We start from the raw sequence: 19,385 nt of genomic DNA, 5'->3' as shown, positions 1-19,385 counted from the left end.
CCTGCGGCAGGTCCACTGGAGCCGCCTGCCACCCTCCCGGCAACCGGCAGAGCGCCCCTCGTGGCATGCCGCCCCAAGCACACGCTTGACACGCTGTGGTCTGGAGCCGGCCCTGCTCAGGACAGAGTGGTCCCAATCTGCCAAGTCTGAGGACAGAAAGATATAGAGGTTAGTAGAAAGAGAATAGCAGATTATTAGATACATATTAATTAGACTCTCTCTAGCAGTATAATAGAAGTGGGGTTTTGAGGGACTTAGGGAGAACAATGTACAGGTTTGGAGCATAAGCTCAGGCTGGTCATGTTATTCACAGAGAACTGTGTGGAAGAGGGCATGGAGGTGATTGTGGGACAAGCTGATGAATGAGTAGACAAAGTTGAGAAGGTTGGAACGGAGAGCAAGGAAGCAATGCGAAACTCAATTAGGGAGGGGCAGAATTATGTAGGGCTTTCAAGATGGAGAAAAGAAGTTTATATCTGATGCAATAACATATGGGGAGCAAGTGGAGACATTCAAAGAAAGGAGTGACATGATCACATGGGCAGGTGAGGAAAATGATTTTAGTGGTTACATCTTGTGTGAAGTGGGGCAATGTGTATTTCAGAAAACAAAATGCTTTAGGAGTCAAGGCAGAATGTATTGAGGGCCTAAATAAGAGATTTGGCTGGGGAAGGGAAAGAAAAGACTAGCTCTTGGAGATATTCAGGAAAAAGTAGCACTTCTATCGCCTCTTATGGATGTAAACTAGTAAACAAATCTTTCACATTAAAGGAACACAGCTAAGTAGTTAAGTCCCCACATTTCTTTTCTTTTAAAAAAATAATAGTTAATTTTAAAAGATTCAATAAAATCTTTAAAAAGATTAAGAAATACTGAAACTGAAATATTTTCAGTCTAAATGTTGCAACCTTGTTTTAGGGTGTCAGAATTTCAACTGAAATTGAGTTGAAATTGACTGCAAAGTGAAGTGTCTCGTAAATTTCAATGACTAAGCTGAGCAAAAAGCAAATAGTAAACAAAGGAATAAATAGCCAAAATAAAAATATGTATTTTGTTCAATTTTAATCATTTAAATTATTGTTTGTATTACAATAGTGTCTAGCGACTCCAATTGAGATCAGAGACCCATTGTGTTAGGCATTGTACCAACACTCAGTAAGGCCTTGTCTACAAAAGAAAGTCGAACTGCTTTAACTATTGGCTATATTGGTATAGCCAGTGTGGCACAATGTCCCTAATGTGGATGCAGTTATATTGGTAAAAATTTGCTTATACAAGTACGGCTTATTTCCATTCTGGCATGGCAATAAGCCATACTTGTAAAACGCATTTATACTGGTATAATTGCATCCACACTGGGGGAAGGATTGTACCAATATAATGAGATTGATTAAAAAAAAAAATCACATCTGTAAACTGACCAGTACAAAAACAGTGTGTAGACCAGACCTAAGAGACAGTTCCTGCTGTGAAGAATTTACAAAGACTAAAAAGTAATAAAGCTCTCTTATTCCAGAATAAGTATGTTCACACATGGAGTTATTCAGCAATAACTATTGCAATTAGAATTCCTACACTACCTTAGTCCAAATTAACTTTCAAGTGTAGACAAAGGCATGTTCATACTGTGCACTGTGGATACCGAATTAAATGGCATTACCCACAGTGTGTAAAATTAAGCATTTTAAGACTTTGAAGGATCAGGGCCTAAATAGATAAGAGAAAACAGAGAGACGAGGTGGGTGAGGAAATATCATTTGTCTCTAATATTCTGGGACCAACTGTACAACAACACGGCATATAGGAGAAAACAAGAGGCAGAGATCTTATTTTCACTAGGAAAAAAGGTTACCACTTCTTAGCTAATGTGGCAAAATCTTGTGGTATGTCTCCAATGAATCCAAACTGTGATTGTAGCTCATGTAGATGTACCCAAACTGGCTCTAATCTAGCTAGCCTGATTAGGAATAGCAGCGGAGCCAAAGCAGTGGAGCTTCAGCCTGAGCAGTGCAAGCCCAGCCAGGACTCTGGGTACTTACTGGTGTGCCCTGACTTCACTACAGAGCCAGCTGTCTTGGGTATGTCTACACCTGATGTAATCACACCTCCCAGTGCAATGGAGAGGTGCTGGTCCCAACTGGCTTTTCCATGCTATTGCCACTCCTGTTGCGGATAACCGGTGATCACTAACCAGCAGGATGTTGGCACTTGGCTGAGTGGACGGAGGTAACCCCCTTCCCCCCCCCCCCCCGGCCAGACACTAGGTCACAAAGCAAGGCAGAGCCTGAGCCAGGAGCAGGAACCAGGGCGAAAGGGTGACACGGGAGGGTCATTTCCCCCGACAGTCAGGACAGGCTCGAGCAGGCCCCAGGGGTTGCAGGTCACGAGGCCGGTGCCTGGAGCGCCCGGACTCAGCGCCAGTCTCAGGGCCCTTGTAGTGTCGCGGGGGCAACCAGAGCGGAGGGGCTGGGCCCCGTCGGCTCCCCAAGGGCCGGGGCCACCAACCGGCGGAGGGCCCCGCGGGGGAGAGGACCGGGGCCCTGACGAGCCGCAGCCCGGCAGCTCCCGGGCCGAACGCCGGCGGGGGCGAGTCCCCGTGACTGGCGCGCCGGGCCGGGCCGCGCCTCCCCCTCCGTGGCGCTGACGTCTGCGGCGCTTCCTTGGACTCGGCTCCGGGGCGGGGCCGCAACAGCGCGGGGGCTGCGGCGGCACCAGCTGGGGACAGAGCGCGGCGGCGGCAGGTAACCGGGGCCGCGCGGCGCAGCAGCGGCCGGCCGGGGCCAGGCTCCCCGGGAAGGAGAGTCCCGCGGCAGGGCCCGGGCCCTCGGCTCTTCTGTGCCCCGGGCAGCCCCGGCCCACCGGGGTCCCCGCTCCCCCGCCCTGGGGTCCGGCTTCCGCTGGCCGCCCGCCCCGGGGTCTCTCCTGTCCCCTCGCCCGGCTCGCCGGGGCCGCTCCGAGCCCTGCCCTGCGGGGTGGCGGCAGCCAGAGCCCCGCTGCCTGGAGAGCTGGGGGCGCGCACCTGGCGGGGGGGGGCAAACACGCGCAGGCGATGTCAAGCGGCCAGGCTGGGAACAGCCCCGGGGCAGCGTTTGCCGGCCCCGGGGGCGCGCGGCGTGTCGGGCTGGGAAGGCAGGGAGAGGTTCTGGGGACTTGCCGGCTGAGCTGATCATTAGAAAACTTTCCAAATCAGATTGTGTGTGGCCGTGTCTGTGGCCAGAGCATTGTTCGTAGGGGGCAAGTCTCTTCCCTCAGCAGCTGTAGAAAAGACACTTATTCATCAGACTGACTTAGAGGCGACTCTCGAAATTCCCTGTTATACCCCAAATAGAGGAAATGCTTTGCTAGAGAGGTTAAACCTTAGGAGGAGAGTAGCTAATTGTCTCTCGCATTTTCGTTGTGTCCAGTAGCTCTCTCTTCTCACACACCTTTCTTTCAATAAACATACAGTCTGCCAGTTCGCTGGGAAGGAGAAATAGCAGGGCAAAACTAGCATGAGTCCCAAGTAGTCAGACCCATTCTGAGCCCCTACATAGTAGTTAAAGAGTCCAGGTCTCATGCTGGGGCCTCTAAATTATGATTTAAGCAATTGAAAGGGAGAGCTCAGGGATTCAGCTGGAAGAAGGTAGACTTTTCCTGGCAGGGTGATTTTTTTTTTCCTGTTCACAGTGAGAACTTTCTTACTGTCCATACATACAGTGAAAGTGCAGTGAAAATGTTGTTATAATCATCTCACTCAGAAATTCCTTCTTGTGGTGTTTTCTCATTCTGTTACAGATAACTGCTGTTAAGGTAAATGCTAAAATTACATTGGATTCCAGTTGGACTATTGTAGTCTCCATTTCAAAAGGGTAAACATTTCTGTGCTGAGTACAACTGTACAAAGTAAAGACTCCTGGTGTGGACAAAGCGAGGTTTTGTATCAGCTGGTCTAAGGACATATAATTAGGACTGCAAAAAGCATACCTTCTGTTGAAGCTTTTTGCCCTTTTGCGGGTTTGATTACTTTATGCTTATCACTTTCTCAAAAATGATTTACACTATCAAAAACCTGTCTTCTAAGCTCTGTCTCTCCCCATTACTTTTCAAGCAGAACAAAGTCTAATAAAAATGTTCTTTCACTGCACAGTTAATCAACCATTACTTGGAATACAATGCACAGTGTATCCTATGTATTGTAGATGCTCACACATGCTTGACTGATGGATTCCTAACTAGTAAATCCTAATACTACCGGATACCTGTAAAAACTTGAAATGGCTAAATTAATAGACTAGATGAAAGGATGTTTGTTACTTATTACTTAGGTAACTGCTGTTGATCCAATGTATCAACCCACACTGTTTCTGTCAAAGGTGAGAGTAAGCATATGTCATTATTTAAAGTAAGTGTCTTGGCTTACTCATGCAGGGTAAAGAACTTTCTGTGGAATGAGCTAATTTCTGACAATTCAGTTGAATTTATTAGGCTGTAAGATAGCCTATGAACTTGTTCTGCAATGATCAGAGTACAAAGGTTGAGAACGGAGTCAAGTTTTCCTTTATTGTAAAAATTAACAGAGCATAAAGAGAAACACTCAGGTTAAATTCCATGTGTAATTTAGTTTTTAGAAAGAAATAAGGTTGGTAAAACCTAAGAACAATAGGAATGCTTTTATAATTTTCTTTAAAGCTTCCGCTGGATTTTTTAAAAACAGTTTTGTTCCTGTAGTGTTTGATATTCAAACACTGCAGAACTATGCCTATGAATAAGATCCAGAAAAAGAACATGACTGTAAACAAAAGTGAAACTAATTGATTTAATTTCATTGTCCAGGTTGAGAGAATAAATCTACAATAAATATATCAGTGAAATGTAAAATCATTCATAAACTAAAATGTTTGTTTTTAACATGGTAAAATAAACTTTAATGTGACTGTATCCTTCAGCTACAGTGTTGAATTGTGCCTCAGTAGTCCGTAGTATAGACCGTTCCTATGTTGATGGAAGGGATTTTTCCAAGGGTGTAGTTAATCTGCCTTTCTGAGAGATGGTAGCTATGCTGATAGAAGAATTCTTCTGTTGACCTATCTGTGTTTACACTAGGGGTTATTTGATGGAACTGCGGCACTCAGGGCACAACATTTTTCACAACCCTGACTGGCATAGCTAGGTTGATGTAACTTTTAAGTGTAGACCAGACCTTAGTAGAAGTACAGTTGCTGCTTCATTATGAAATTTTGTTATAAAATTGTGAAGTCAGGAGGAAGACCCCAGCAGAAATGAAAAAACGAAGACACTGCTAATTGAGTTGGTAAATTTGTGTCAAAATTCAAAGTGTGAAGCTATATGGAATCTTTGTGACTGTCATAGATTAAAGCCATAGGATTGAACCAGAAGGCTATTTTAGACCTGTGTGGACTTGCATGTCCAATTCATATTAAATAGATCATCATATCTCTTATAGTAACATGTCCAGAAAAAGCCACTTTATTTAAATTAAATATAATTTCTATGATGTCAAACTGTTGTCATTTTCATTGTTTTGTAGTGATGTAATTTTACACCTTAATAGAAATTTGGATATTAGGAGATATTAAGATATTAAGTTTGTATACGATGTTGAAATGTGTTAGCATGTGCTTGCATTCCTGTTGTTTTAAATGCTACATTTCTTTGTGCCACCTTGTAGTAAATACTGATAGCTGAGTCCTGAATACATGTGTTTTATAAAGAAGAACTGACAGACACTTCATTATAGTTTGCAGCGTTGTAGCCATGTTGGTCCCAGGATACTAAAGAAACAAAGTGGGTGAGGTAATATCTTCTATTGCACCAACCTGAAGAAAAACTCTGTAACTTAAGAGCTTGTCTCTTTCACCAACAGAAGTTGGTTGTTTAAAGATATTACCTCACCCACCTTGTCTCTAACTTCACTATACTGACAGTAGAGAATACTATAGGGATATAATGAACATATGGAATAGAATTGCTGTTGAATTAAAGGTCTGTTGAAGAAGTTGAATGTGCCTGTGTTATGTGGAAAGCTAAAAGGAGCTGACGTGATGGACTAAGCAGTCTTCTCTGGTTGTCAGGGGTTCTTAAATTTATAAATTTTTAATATGAAGATGAAGCTATGGATTCTTGGGCTTTTTCATTTGCAGTAAAATTATTTATAATATTTAACTATTAATGATTATACATATAAATGTAATTTTTATGCACTTTACTTGACGTACATATTGTTCATCTAGTGTATCAAAACCCTCAGTATACTGATAGAAATAATTGATCTAGACAAAGTGACTGACTTCTCAGTGGAGTAAAATTTTCCTGTTAGGAGCAGGAAAGGCGAGTGATTCTATTTCAGGGCCCAATCCAAAATTCCCATTGACTTCAGCTGCAGTGGGTTTGAACCCTTAAACAGTAATTTGCTATATAGAACCTGGCCTTACTGTACCGTTCAATTTACTATTGAATGGAAAGAGAACCTCTGTGCTATCTGTCATTTTCAGTAACATTTCACAAATGATCCTGCTGAACTTATTTTGCAAAGATGAGTTAAATAGACAATTCAGTTTTGTTAAAGGCATAGTTTTATCTGATAGTGGATGATTATTTAGTTTACTATACTAGGTGTTTGGTTTGTGTTTTTTTTTTTTTAAAGTTGACTAGATTTAATTAATTCGTTCAAATCTTGTGGATTTCAACCAAGGGAAATTCGTATGTTGAAGTACACACCCAATAGCACTAAAGCAATAAATCTGGCAGGTACATAAACCTTGCTTTTATCGGGTAGGGTTATTTGATTAAGTGGCAGCAGCTTTTTGAAGTAAAACTAAGCTGCCTACTTTTATAGATTGCCTGGAGCTTGGTCTGCCCTCAAAAATTTTGATGCTCACAGGGTTAAATCAAGTACTTAGAAAGCATGGGTAAGCACAGTCTTATGAGCATTACAAGTATTGTTTATATTTATTTTATCTCTGAGCAAATCCTGCTCTTGACTGATAACTCAGAGCTCAAGTCTTGCTCATCTGTCAACTGCTCTGACTCTACTTTGCTCTCAGGTTTGGGTAAAGCCATTGAGGAAGTATTTGTATGAACCCACATCTATTCACAGCCTCTGGGTTCCTGGCTAGTGCCAGTGCAGTCGAGCCATTGTTCGCGAGAGATTGCATATTTGTGAGCAGCAAGTTCAGCCACTTTAATCTTAAATTTACATGGAAATTTCAGAACATACCCAGCATTTAGACGACAGGGTACAAGAATTAAAAATATCAAAACAGATATTTTAGTGATTGTAACACACTTGATTTAGATGTCTCTGTGTGGATAAGGAATTGAATAAGATGCATGTATGCTTAGCTTTATGGAGTCATTGAAAGTTACCATTTTTTCCCAAATAGTGTTTGCTGATCACTTTAAGGCGAATACTACTTCTGTACCCATGCAGGTGGGTTAAGTTACTGGAAGGTGTTCAGAGAGTTGAGTGATCCTCTAGTGTATTGTATGTTTCTGCTGCAGTGCTAATAGTGTTGTCTATGTGTCCCACAGGATGAAGATGTTGTTACATCTTCTGTTTTCTATTGTTTTTTCCTTTTGGTTTCTGGATTAACTGACGTCTGTCAGTCTCATTCTTCTTGCCCTCCCCCCATTTACATTTTCTAAAATTAGACCTGCCAGCTGTGTATGGGTTTGTGGGAACACATGCACATTCTATCATTCCTTTGCTGTCCATAGCTATTCTGTGCTGGGATCAAGCTATTTTTCTGAGACTAATATTCTTGTAAATTTCAATAACAGTGTGACGGCTTGCCCCCTTTCTGAGTGCCACCTGGTGTACTAGGGTACCACTAAGCCCACCTGCTCCACCAGCCTGGGCCCCCTCACCCTGTCCTGCTAAGCCAGGCCCTCAAGCACACACACAGGTAGGGACACACTCAGTTGCAGAAAGACACAGACACTGAAATCAGAACTGCCTCGGAAGGCTTAGCTAAGGAATTGCCCAGCACTCAAGTGCATTCCCTCCTGGGACCTCGAAGAATACAGCTGTTGAGTAATAAGGCAAAGAGGCTAGAGGCAGGACTGTGCCCCCCTTCCCTGCTGGAATCAGGGCCCTGCAGCCCTTGACCTGTGGTTTGTTGTGGGGTGGAGGGACTGCAGCTTGGCAATGCTCCCCTGTCCCACAGCTGTGGCTAGCTCTGCCGGCGGCTGCAGCCAGGGCCGTGCAACCCAGCCCTGCGGCTTCCACTGGCTTCCCAAGCTGCAGCCAGCTCCAGAGCTGGGGCTGCGCACTCCCTGCTGTGCCTGAGCCCTGCCACTTCTGCAGGAGGCTGTGCTGTAGTCAAGTCCGTGCACTCCAGCCTCATGTGTGCCCTGTGACATCCCAGGGCCATGAGCCCCCTCCCTGGCTGCAGCCAGCTCCAGAGCTGGGGCTATGCATCCCGTTGCACCCCATCCCCATGGCTTCCACCGGGGGCTGCAGCCAGGGTCCTGCACCCCAGCCCCATGGTGGGAGCTGTAGTGGGGGCTGTGTGCCCTGTGGTGTCCCAGGGCCACATGCCCCCTCCCCAGCTGCAGTCAGCTCCAGAGCTGGGGCTGCACACCCCACTGCCCCATTGCGCCCCAGCCCTGTGGCTTCTGCCGGGGGCTGCAGCCAGGCCTGTGGCAGAAGCTGCAGCGGGGGCTGTGCGCCTCTGCCCCATGATGTCCCAGGGCCATGCACCCCCTCCTGGCTGTGGCCAGGGTTTGGGGGGCTTCAGCTGGGGCCGTGCACCCCCTGTCCTGCAGCTGTGGCAAGCTCTGGAGTGGGGAGCTGTGCCCTCTGCTGCAGCCGCTGGAGCCAGGGCTGTGTCCCCTGCCATGGCGGGAGTCTTGGCCTGTCAGTCCCCCCCACATGGGACTCCATTCCTCCCCCTGTTTAGCCCTGCCCCCGGTTATTTTTTGTAAAGTCATGGATAGCTCATGGGCTCCATGAATTTTTGTTTATTGCCCATGACCTGTCCTTAACTTTTACTAAAGATAACTGTGACAAAATCTTAGCCTTAATTATGAACAAACACCAAGAATAGAGCTGTTGAGTAAGAAGGCAATTTTTACTGAAGATTTTTCAGAGTAGGACTATACTTCAAGATAAAAAGTGAAATTAATAAAAATACTCTGACATTCTATCATTTTGCTTCTGTTGAAACGTGGCAAACAGTGGTTGGCTTGGATTTTTTATTTTACCAGTAAGAAGTTTGTTTTTCTTGTGTTGAGATATTGTCTCTGCAACTTTCAGACAGTATGGATAACCACACCATTAACATATTTTTTCCCAGAACTAATAGGTTGGTTATGTAGAATGGTCATCTGTGGTAATGACTGATTAAAAGACAGACAAAAATTGAAGTGAAAAGTGAAGTGAAGAATTAAAACTGGCTTTTAAAAAAAACTATTGTGAACTATATAAAAAAAAAGGGGGGGGGGAGTCCAGTGACACCTTAAATACTAACAGATTTATTTAGGCATAAGTTTTAATGGGTAAAAAAACCCTACCTCTTCAGATGCATGGAGTGAAAATTACAGAAACAGAAATAAATATATATTGGCACATGAAGAGAAGGGAGTTACCTTACAAGTGGAGAACCAAATTGATGGTGTTAAGTTTGCAAAGTTTTCAAAGTTTAAGTCAGCAGTTTCTCTTTGAAGTCTGTTTTTTTTGTTGAAGAATGGTTACTTTTCAATTTGTTACTGAGTGTCCAGGGAGACTGAAGTGTCCTCCTTCTGGCTTTTGTATGTTACCATTCCTGAGCCACAAACATGCACCAGCTGAATTTAGCCCTATGAAGTGGAAATCCATCAACTTCATGAAAAAACTTGCACAGATATAGACAGATATCATCTTCCTCTCCAATTGTAAACAGCTGGACATCATGGACTGGACTGAATGTAAAATGGACTGAAGGTAAAAAATCCATTGCAATCGACATACTACACTGAATATGGTGAGAGATTGTGTGTCACACTCTCAAAGAAACCGAGGAACCACCTGATCAGCATCCTGTAATTTTCACTCTGTGCATCTGAAGAAATCATTTTTTTACCCATGAAAACTTATGCCCAAATAAATCTGTTAGTCTTTAAGGTGTCACCGGACTCCTCGTTGTTTTTGTGGATATAGACAGATTAGAGAGAGTGCCTCTCCTCTGATATTGTGAACTATGAAGACAGAATTTTTTGAACTGAGTGGAAATTTATGTAATTGTGTAAATCTCAAAAAGTTTGTAACAAATGTCAGGTGCATGTGGTTGGAATATTTGTAATCATTCCATGAGGAAAGCAGTTCATAGGGAAATTATATACCAGAGTGCATAAAAGGTTAGGCTTGGTTCGGTTCCTTTGTTTGTATTTTATCAACATAGGTAATAGTTTAAAGATTTTTTTTTTAAGGTTTGTATCTGATAATAAAAACAAGTAGTTGCTGTAATGTGGGTGTAAAATACTGTATGACAATTATCAGCTAGCATTCTACAGACACATCTAATAAAGGTCTCAAAACCTGAAATCTGATATTTCAGCTCTTCTTAAGTAAATATTTAATGAAAGTAGTCTAGATAACTGTAAGACTGAAAACATCTGAAGGGCAAAATATTTTCAGAAGTATGCAGTATAACTTTTTGTCTTCTGTGGATATTAGTGAATAAAAATCATAGCTTTTGAAATTATATCCAATGTATAGAATATCTAATATTTAAACCTTTTAATAAGTTTAACTAAAGTTAAAACTGATGTGTTTTGAGTGTCTAATTTTTATAGATGGCTGACCCACAAAATCATACAGTATTGAAAACCATTTGAGCAATTTTTTCTTGACTTTCTATATATGTTTCATCTTTGAGATTCAATACTTAATACTGTAGTTGAGGAAAAATACTGGGAGCAACTGAAGTACAATTGCCTTGTTTGTTCTGCTGCTAGTTTCTAAAATACATGCTGAGATGCAGTAGAGAAGCAGAAATCATTGTGATTATATTTGAAAAAGGGCTCCAACGTTGATCCAGAGAATGTAGACTAGTAAACCCTTCACCTGTGTCTGTCAAATTGTTTAAAATAATAATTAAAAATAGAGTAAGAAAACACCTGGAAGATCATGATATGATTGGGTCTAACCAACAGAGATTCTGCAAAATAAAATTCTCTCTAATCTGTTAGAATTCTTTGAATCTGTCAGTGGATAAGAGAGCGTTTACGAAATTTATTTAGACTACCAAAAGGTCTTTAACAACGTTCAACACAAGAGGCTAATAGAGAAGATAAGTAGTTATGGGGTGAGAGACAAAGTATTGTCATGGGTTGAAAACTGCGTTGAAGACAGCAAGCAAAGAGTAGGATTAAATTGTAATTTTTCATCATTACAAAAGGTTATATATAGGTCCCCATGTTGTTTAATACAATTAAGCTTGGAATAATTTGATTTAAAACCAATTTTTTTGACAGGTAACATCGGTATTTATTTCTAAGATTTTTTTTGTATTTTTATCAATTTAAATTTTCACAGTTGCAGGAAATTTTGAGAGGATCGGTAATGTGAGTCAGACAATTTAATGACAATAGACATTGAGATTCAAAGAGTTCATGCTTTATAGCTGAGAGAACATATTGTCAGCATCGAATGTCAAAATATACAAAGTAAAATCCTTAAATAAAACTTTAATAAATTCTCTAGCAGCAATCTTCTTACTTTGTCTATATTATTGATGGAAATATAGATATATATTTTGGTTTGTGTGTACGGTGAAATTGATGTTTATGGACAGCGACTAAAAAATCTCATCCTTCCAAACCTTAAATATATTAATGTACTGGAAGAGGGATGAGTAGTGAGGTAGCAAAATTTTCAGATGGCATAAACTTATTTAAATTAGTCAGGATCAGATAGAAGTGTGGTGAACTTCAGACGCAACTAAATAAGTTAGGTGAATGGTTCGCATCATCGGGCAAGTTAACTGTATCTGCTCAAGAAAGGGAGCTGGGTGTTGTGGAGAACTCAATAAAAAGCTCCGCTCAGTGTGCTGCTGTGGTCAAAAAAGCAAACAAGATGATATGTTGCATAAGGAATAGGATGGTGACTGAAAAAAAAATACTATGCTTTTATACATATATCAACAATGCAGTCTCATCTGGAGAATGTATTTTGCTGCTTACCCTATCTTAAAGAGGATAATGCAGAATAAGAGGGGGGTTCAGAGAAGGTGACAATGATCAAAGGCATGAAAATCTCACATCTGAAGAGATTGAGAAGACTGGGATTGTTCACCTAAAAGTGGAGAGGAATAAGAGGGGACATAATAAAAATATATAAAATAGTGAATGGTATAGAGAAGCTAGACTCGGTAACTTCTGTTCTCCCTTTCTGATTTAAAAAAAAAAAAGAGAAAAGGGACCTTGAGTGGAAATTAAAAGGTGGAAAACTCAAAAACTAACGAAAGTGATTTTGTGTCAGAGGGGTAGCCGTGTTAGTCTGGATCTGTAAAAGCAGCAAAGAATCCTGTGGCACCTTATAAACTAACAGACGTTTTGGAGCATGAGCTTTCGTGGGTGAATACCCACTTCGTCAGATGCATGTAGTGGAAATTTCCAGGGGCACGTATATATATGCAGGCAAGCTAGAGATAATGAGGTAGTTCAATCAGGGAGGATGAGGCCCTGTTCTAGCAGCTGAGGTGTGAAAACCAAGGGAGGAGAAACTGGTTTTGTAGTTGGCAAGCATTCACAGTCTTTGTTTAATCCTGAGAGTGATTTTGACATGTATAATTAAACTGTGGAACTTACTACAATGGAAAGTTGTTGATGTCAATATCTTAATAAGATTTAAAAAGGAATTGGCTATTTATATGGACATCAAGAATATTCATTTGTTATAATTAACTATAACAGTTTTTTTGAAATATTAAACCTCCTGCTGCAGAGTTTAACCGAGTCTCTAATAGTTAAGAGATCAAGAGAAGATCTGTTTGAGGGCAGATTGTCCCACATCTGCCTAATGGAGGGTTGCTATTGAAGCATCTGGTATTGGTCTCTTTCCAGCAGTAGTAATTACTAGAGATTATTGTTGAGGATGCTGAACATTATTATAAAGAGAAGGGTTGTTGTACTTCAGGTGTGACACTTCTCTTGAAGAGCGAGCATGCTGTCTGTATGAACAGTATTCCATGTAAGGGACACCTGTGCTCCAGAGAGTGCTTCCTTGGCTTTCAATGCTTTTCCAGGTGCAACTCAAGGTTGGTGACAGCAAGCATTTTTAGAAGCTATTTTCGCTGGTGTTTGCTAAAATTCAGAGAATAATGAGCCAGGCCTCTCTCTTCTCTCAGGGCTGAGCAAGGATGACGCCAATGAATTCTTTAATGTGACTGTGTTGGTTTGCTGGTGGAGAGGGAGGAAAATGCAAGCTGTGAAATTGCCAAAATATGTGCATTCAGAATGGCAGAAGTTGGGGGAGGGGGGAAGAATGGTTTTCTAGTAAGTCTAATATGGACAAATGTGAGAGCAGCGGACAGGCTCTTGGGAAAGGAAATTTATGGAGGATCTACATGGGGGTAAAGAAAGGAAATTTAGTGAAGGAAATAAACATTTAAATGGGGCTGGGCTGGGGAAACAAATTGGTTGCTACTTTTTGAAGCTCAGCTGTTAACACTCTTCAAATTACTAAACCCAAATGGGAATTATTCCCTTCCCCACACCACATATTATGCTCTGAAACATCTACTGTAAATTACTGGCCTACCCTAAGATTCAGATGTCCATTAAAAGGCTGAATCGAAACCTGTTACAGGGCTTTAGTGCAGATTATCTAGTAATACTACACTTAAATTGAGATCCTTATGGCCTGCTGTGGTCTCTATGCGGGGTAAAAGGGATAGAGAGGAATAAAACCCTGTGTTTGGCTGGGGGAGGATACCCCCAATGCAGACACTGTGAAAGCTTTGATGCTGTCCTCTGAAGACACCCTTGTAAACCCTGGCATAGGGGGGCATACGAGGGAAAATGTTGAGATGGGGACACAGCATTGTGGAGGTTCTGGGCAGCACTGCAAACCACAGGGCATCCTAAGGAAATTGTCTAAATAGTTCTGGGGGCCTCTAAGAAACGAAGCACAAAAATTCATCTTTGGAGTTTATAAAATAACTCTGTTTGCAAGAGGTGGATTGATTCTCTGGAGTGAAGAAGCAGCAATGTAAACTGTTGTTTTTCTCCCCAAGTCCCTTACAAGGAGCTTGCTTGCCCTTTCAGATAGCATTTTGTGCCTGGCTGTCCAGTCCCAAGTGTGCATAAGTCAGTTGTCTTTTGTGTAAAAGGCAGGGAAGCTCATTTTGAAGTTGGAGGAGGGGAAGGGATGCAGAATCTGAAGAGGAAGGGAGGAGATGAGAGTCCAGGAAATGGCACATCATAATAATGTAAATCTAGTAGTTTTCCTTATTACATTCCTTCTTGTAGTGAAAACCTGTTTGATGAAAAATCCTCCCTTAAAATATTTTTTTAATTTAAAAAAATATTAATTTAAGACTGTAACAACAATAAGCCACACCTAGATAGTTATGGTTATTAGAGCATTTCCTGGGTGGTTGAAATTACATACTTGAAGTATGCACCTAGTACATCTGTAATGACTTATTGCCACGTGTTTTATTGGCATTACCAGAGGGAGACTTGTATATAATTCTTTAGGAGAGAGAGAGACAGCAGAAACGTCAGAGTTTAAACTTGTACATTATATTTCTTACAGTAAATACTTCTTCACTGGAAAAGGATTGTCAATCAGCACAGGTTGGTAGGCATGTAACTGAATTCATTGCTTTATAGTAGCTGTCGGGTGATTATGAAGTTCATACAGGTAGATTCACCCAAGGTTCAAATTGAGCTGCTAGTTGGTGGCACAGTTTTCTAATTTGTCATTTTCATGTGACAAAAACAAATGTTTCTAGCTCTTTTAAAGGAGAACTGATGCACCTGTGTTTTTTGACAGACTAAAACTTTCTTCCTCTGCAGATCACAACAGACTTTGTTAGCTTGCAAGATGTGCTGTAAGGCCCATCTTTTCTCCCTTGCCTGTGAGGAGAAGGGTACTGGGTATGACTGGTGACGATGGTGAGAGACTGGCGATTTGTGGGGTGGATCAATTATATTCCGTTGTTTATGTTGTTACTGGCTTATTGAATTTGATGAGGGGGGAGGGTGGAACTGATGAGTGTGTTAGCTTCAGTGTATTTTTTAAAAAAGATTGTATAGGGCACTTAGAGTAGTAAATGAGTGCTCTTTTTATTGTTTATAAATATCTAGATAAAGCAATAACTTTGGAAAGTAAAAAAGAGGAAATTCACATCTTAATGGGACATTAACTCTGAAACTTCCTGTTAACTTTATGCTAACAGTGTTAATTCTCACTCTTCATGTTAGCCAAAACAAACAGCTGCTTTGGGATTGTGGGTGAAGCTTGGGCTTCCCCAAATCCAATGTTGGATGTGCTCTTTTTCTAACTGTAATCTGTTTCTTTTAAATAACTTTGCACTTTCTATAAAAATGATCAAAAATTATCTTCAGCCCTGCTTATAGTTTAATTTAGGAGGACAAGAGGTGTAGCCTGTTTAATATATTTAGCATGGGAAGGCTGTTGGAAAGGGTGGAACTGAGGTGAAGAGAGGGCGGAGGCTCCAATAACATGGTATAATGGGGACACTGACTCATTTATTAGCCATCTGTTTCTCTGAATGGTTCCGTTTATGCTCCAGTTTAATGGATCATGAGTTACTTTGATGGACTTGATACACACTTTTTCCTTACAAAATGTATAAGAAATATAAAGTGCATATGTATATAATTTTTATGGTTTGAGTAGTTAATCATAAATAAGTACATGCAACAGAATATTCTCCTAGCCTTTGTAAAACAGAGACTTAAATACAGAAGGATAAAGTGAATCACACCACCACGCAGGTAAGAGTATATTTGATAGGTATGACATTTCTGAGTAATGTCCTCAAAATCAAAGTATGGTAGTTCAGTATATGTGTGTTCTCAGTGAGACCAAGGATACCCTCATTGCAAGTAGTTTAGTGAGAACTAGAAAGAGAAAAATAAGAAGTAAAAATACGGGGTAGAGGAGCCATACCAGCCAAAGAGAGCTGTCCATGGGAAGTAGTATAGGTTTACTGGCACGTATCCAGCCAAGGATGGATGGAAGGGTGTTGTGAGTCAGAGGGCAAGCTGTATCTTTGCTATCTCTAAGGCACTTCTTTCAGAGTAGAATCCCTCAATCACCCCACATTGGACCAGACCACAGCACCCCCTGTTTGCCAACCATTTTGCCTCAGCAGGTCCAACAGAGTTTGGACTCTGCTATAGATGTCTCCCTGGGAGCTTGTGACAAGTATGAAGTTGCAGTGACAGAATAGCTTCCTCAAAACATGGTATGATTAATATTTTATAGCAATATAACCAAGTGAGAGGTAAGGTTAACATAACAAAATCTTAAATGCATATTGTTTTACCTTAACTGTCATGGGAAGGCTAAGTTTAAGTAGATCCCACTTGACTTAGGCCCCACCCACCCCCTTCAAGGGGTTGGGGAAGACAGGCTACACTGCTGCAACCTCTGCCTCTCTTGAGGTCTGACCTCTCTAGTCTGTTTGCCTGTGACCTCAGGGAGAGACAGTCTTTTTATCCATTTAAAAGTTCCTTTGTTCAAGTTCCCACCTTAAGACCCACCGAAGTTTCAAGCAGGGCTCCTGGTCAAATGCAACACTCCAGGTGAGTTGGAGGCAAACTTTCAGCAGTGACTTCCTTTTATTGTCTATTAGAGCACCTTTGGGCTTCATAGATCCAGCTACACCACAAGCCTCAAACAAAAGAGAGAGAGATGGTTTTCTTAAAATTAAATAAAGATCTGTCCCCTAGTCTTCGCAGAGGGGTACCCAGCATTGTGATAATCATGGTGTGCTGTGGATCTGTTAGGATATGATCTTCTAGGACTCTTTAGTGATATAAAGGGATAGAAAACATAATTTAAAAGATTTTAGTTTTCTGGTTCTCATGAAGAATATTTATTTTAATAAAGCCTTAAAAAAATCCCTCGAAATCCAAACCCTACCTGCAGCAGAGGTTATGGGTTCTCCCTAAGAGGGAGAAGTGCCAGAGACTCCATGAAGTCCACTAGGAACTTTGTTGTTGCTGTTGATTTTACATGGAAGGTGCTCAGATATTAGAGATACTCAGGAGTATAAAACCCTAAAATAGATACATTTTTTAAAACCACCAGTTTGATAAACCGGCCATTTTTAGATATTATCCTCATTATGATTGCAGTGTTTGCTGCTTGTGTACTTCCAAAAAACCATTTCCCTTGAGGAGAAGAATGGTAAATGGATGTATCACCTACATGTAGGTGGAACAGAGAAGATCCATGCTGGAATTAGTGCAAAAATAAGAACCTGTCTCTAGAATAAGTTACTATTGGATTTACCAATATTTACTAAAGTTCATGGGTATTGAATACTTCTTGTAAACATTTGACATGGTGAGGCCTGTTATATAAAGTCCAAAAAAGTACCTGTGAGTTTGATGGATGGCCTTGAATTGGATTGCTTTGGTGCAGAGGGCCATAAAACCAAAATGGATACTTTAAAAAGTGTGTGTAATGAAATCTCCAGGATGTTTTCTTATATGATTATTAAACCAGGGTTGGGTTTTTAAGTTCATTAGTAACTCTCAGATATGAGAAGGGGCAAAGAGACTTACCATAACTCAGTTTGGAAAGTCCAGGGGAAGCATCTTCAGACTTCGGAGTTAGTAACAATACATTTTTAAGATGGAGGGATTTCCAGGTCTAGTCAGTCAGCTCATGCTGGAGTTGGTATAATGAGTTGAAGGTGCTGTTCCTGAGATCACAGAAGGTGTTAGAATAAAAAAAAGTATAAGAAGATTTAAGTTTCTTTGAAGCTTGATTAAGAATTATTTGGCTTTATCCTCCTTTCCAAAGGATTGAGTAACTGGATAATAGGTTTAAATGTGCCAGATAACAAAACACATGGATCCTGCAGCAATTGATCTAAATGATCTAATTAAATTTGGAAGAAAGATTTTTCCTCTCACTTGTGTCATCTGGGAAAATACTAATGATATGTAACAGGTAGAGTTAAATTGGGTTGTGACTGTCTTTGGGGGATGGTGGTGGGGAGGTTATGAGTAGTGAAATATGATTTAAAAACAAGTGCTATGCCAACTTAACTTCTCTGAGGTGCATCAGGTGTCCAATCTCCCCTCCCCCAAACATATCATTAACCTCTGAGAAATCCAATAGCTGATTTATTTTCTTGATGTTAGAAGAAGAGTCGCTGTTGCAACATTGCTAGGTTGTATTTCTGAGAATCTAGGGCAGGAGTGGATAGAACTGGTGCAGCCTAACATAGCATTTTCTGATTGCTTTAGGAGAAGGCTATGTTGATTACAAAGCTGTGTTGGCCACATCTTAGAAGTCCACATCAAGTACCCCATCCTAATTTTGGGAAACACTACATGTGATTATCCCAACCCTCCCTTCTCCACCAGATGGCCCTAAGAAAGAGTAGTAATTTACCCTGATGTATTTTACAAAGAAGTTTCTCTTGCATTTGTTGTTTGTGTCAGGAAGTCCTGTTTCCTAAATATGGGGAAAAATACATATGCAGTTGCTTAAGAGGTAGTAGTAGGTGCATGTGTATTGCTAAATACACATTTGAAAACTTTTTTTTAACCTCCAAAGAAACTGTTCAGAAACTCTGTAATCTTTGTGAACACTTAAAATCTACCTGTGTCAAGATAATTCATACGTTTTTATGTAGTGTATTTCTGAAAATTTTGAGAATGTTATTGATAACATTATCTGAGTGAGAAATATAAAATTATTCTGATTTCTAAAAAACATTGTACAGAGACCTAATCAGAGATGTCATTTGGAGAACACCTTTAAAAAGGTTTGGAATTTTAATCTTCCTATATTTTTTTTTAAACTTAACGTTGTTAATACTTAAGGTGAAATTTGGACATCTGCCTCAGTTTTTCCTGTTTAGTAAGTAACATACACAGTATTCAACTGTAGGTTTTGTGTGGCAAACGGTAGCATAAAATATTTAAAAGGCACAAAATTAAGCTAAACATTTAGCCATTTTTGTAATCCAGTGAGAGAGAGTGTCTGGATTTTTTTCCTCTCCAATTGAAATAGGCTACTTTCAGTCCCTTTCATTTTCCTCTTCATTTCATCATGATGTTTGTATGGTAACTTTGGTACTATCTTAAAAAGGTAGTATTTTTTATTAGACCAACTTCAGCGATCTGTGTAAGCTTGAAAGTTTCTCTCTCTCTCTCAGAATTTCGTCCAATACAAAATATTATCTCAC

The 19,385-nt window shown here is 40.8% G+C and overlaps 1 protein-coding gene across 2 annotated transcripts in view; it reads left to right on the top strand.

Annotated features, from left to right (window-relative positions):
- The first annotated feature begins 2,686 nt into the window (after window positions 1–2,686).
- The window catches only part of MYO6 (myosin VI), a 169,933-nt gene continuing 153,234 nt past the window's right edge, over window positions 2,687–19,385 (top strand). For both annotated transcript variants that reach the window (XM_050950114.1, XM_050950113.1), the window contains exon 1: window positions 2,687–2,741. The gene's annotated coding sequence lies outside the window, so the exon portion shown is untranslated. The remainder of the gene's footprint in view (window positions 2,742–19,385) is intronic.

Source organism: Gopherus flavomarginatus, chromosome 4 (genome assembly GCF_025201925.1).
Source record: "Gopherus flavomarginatus isolate rGopFla2 chromosome 4, rGopFla2.mat.asm, whole genome shotgun sequence".
Taxonomy (NCBI): Eukaryota; Metazoa; Chordata; order Testudines; family Testudinidae; genus Gopherus; species Gopherus flavomarginatus.
Note: the sequence above shows the minus strand (reverse complement) of the source record. Positions and strands in the feature narration are given on the sequence as shown.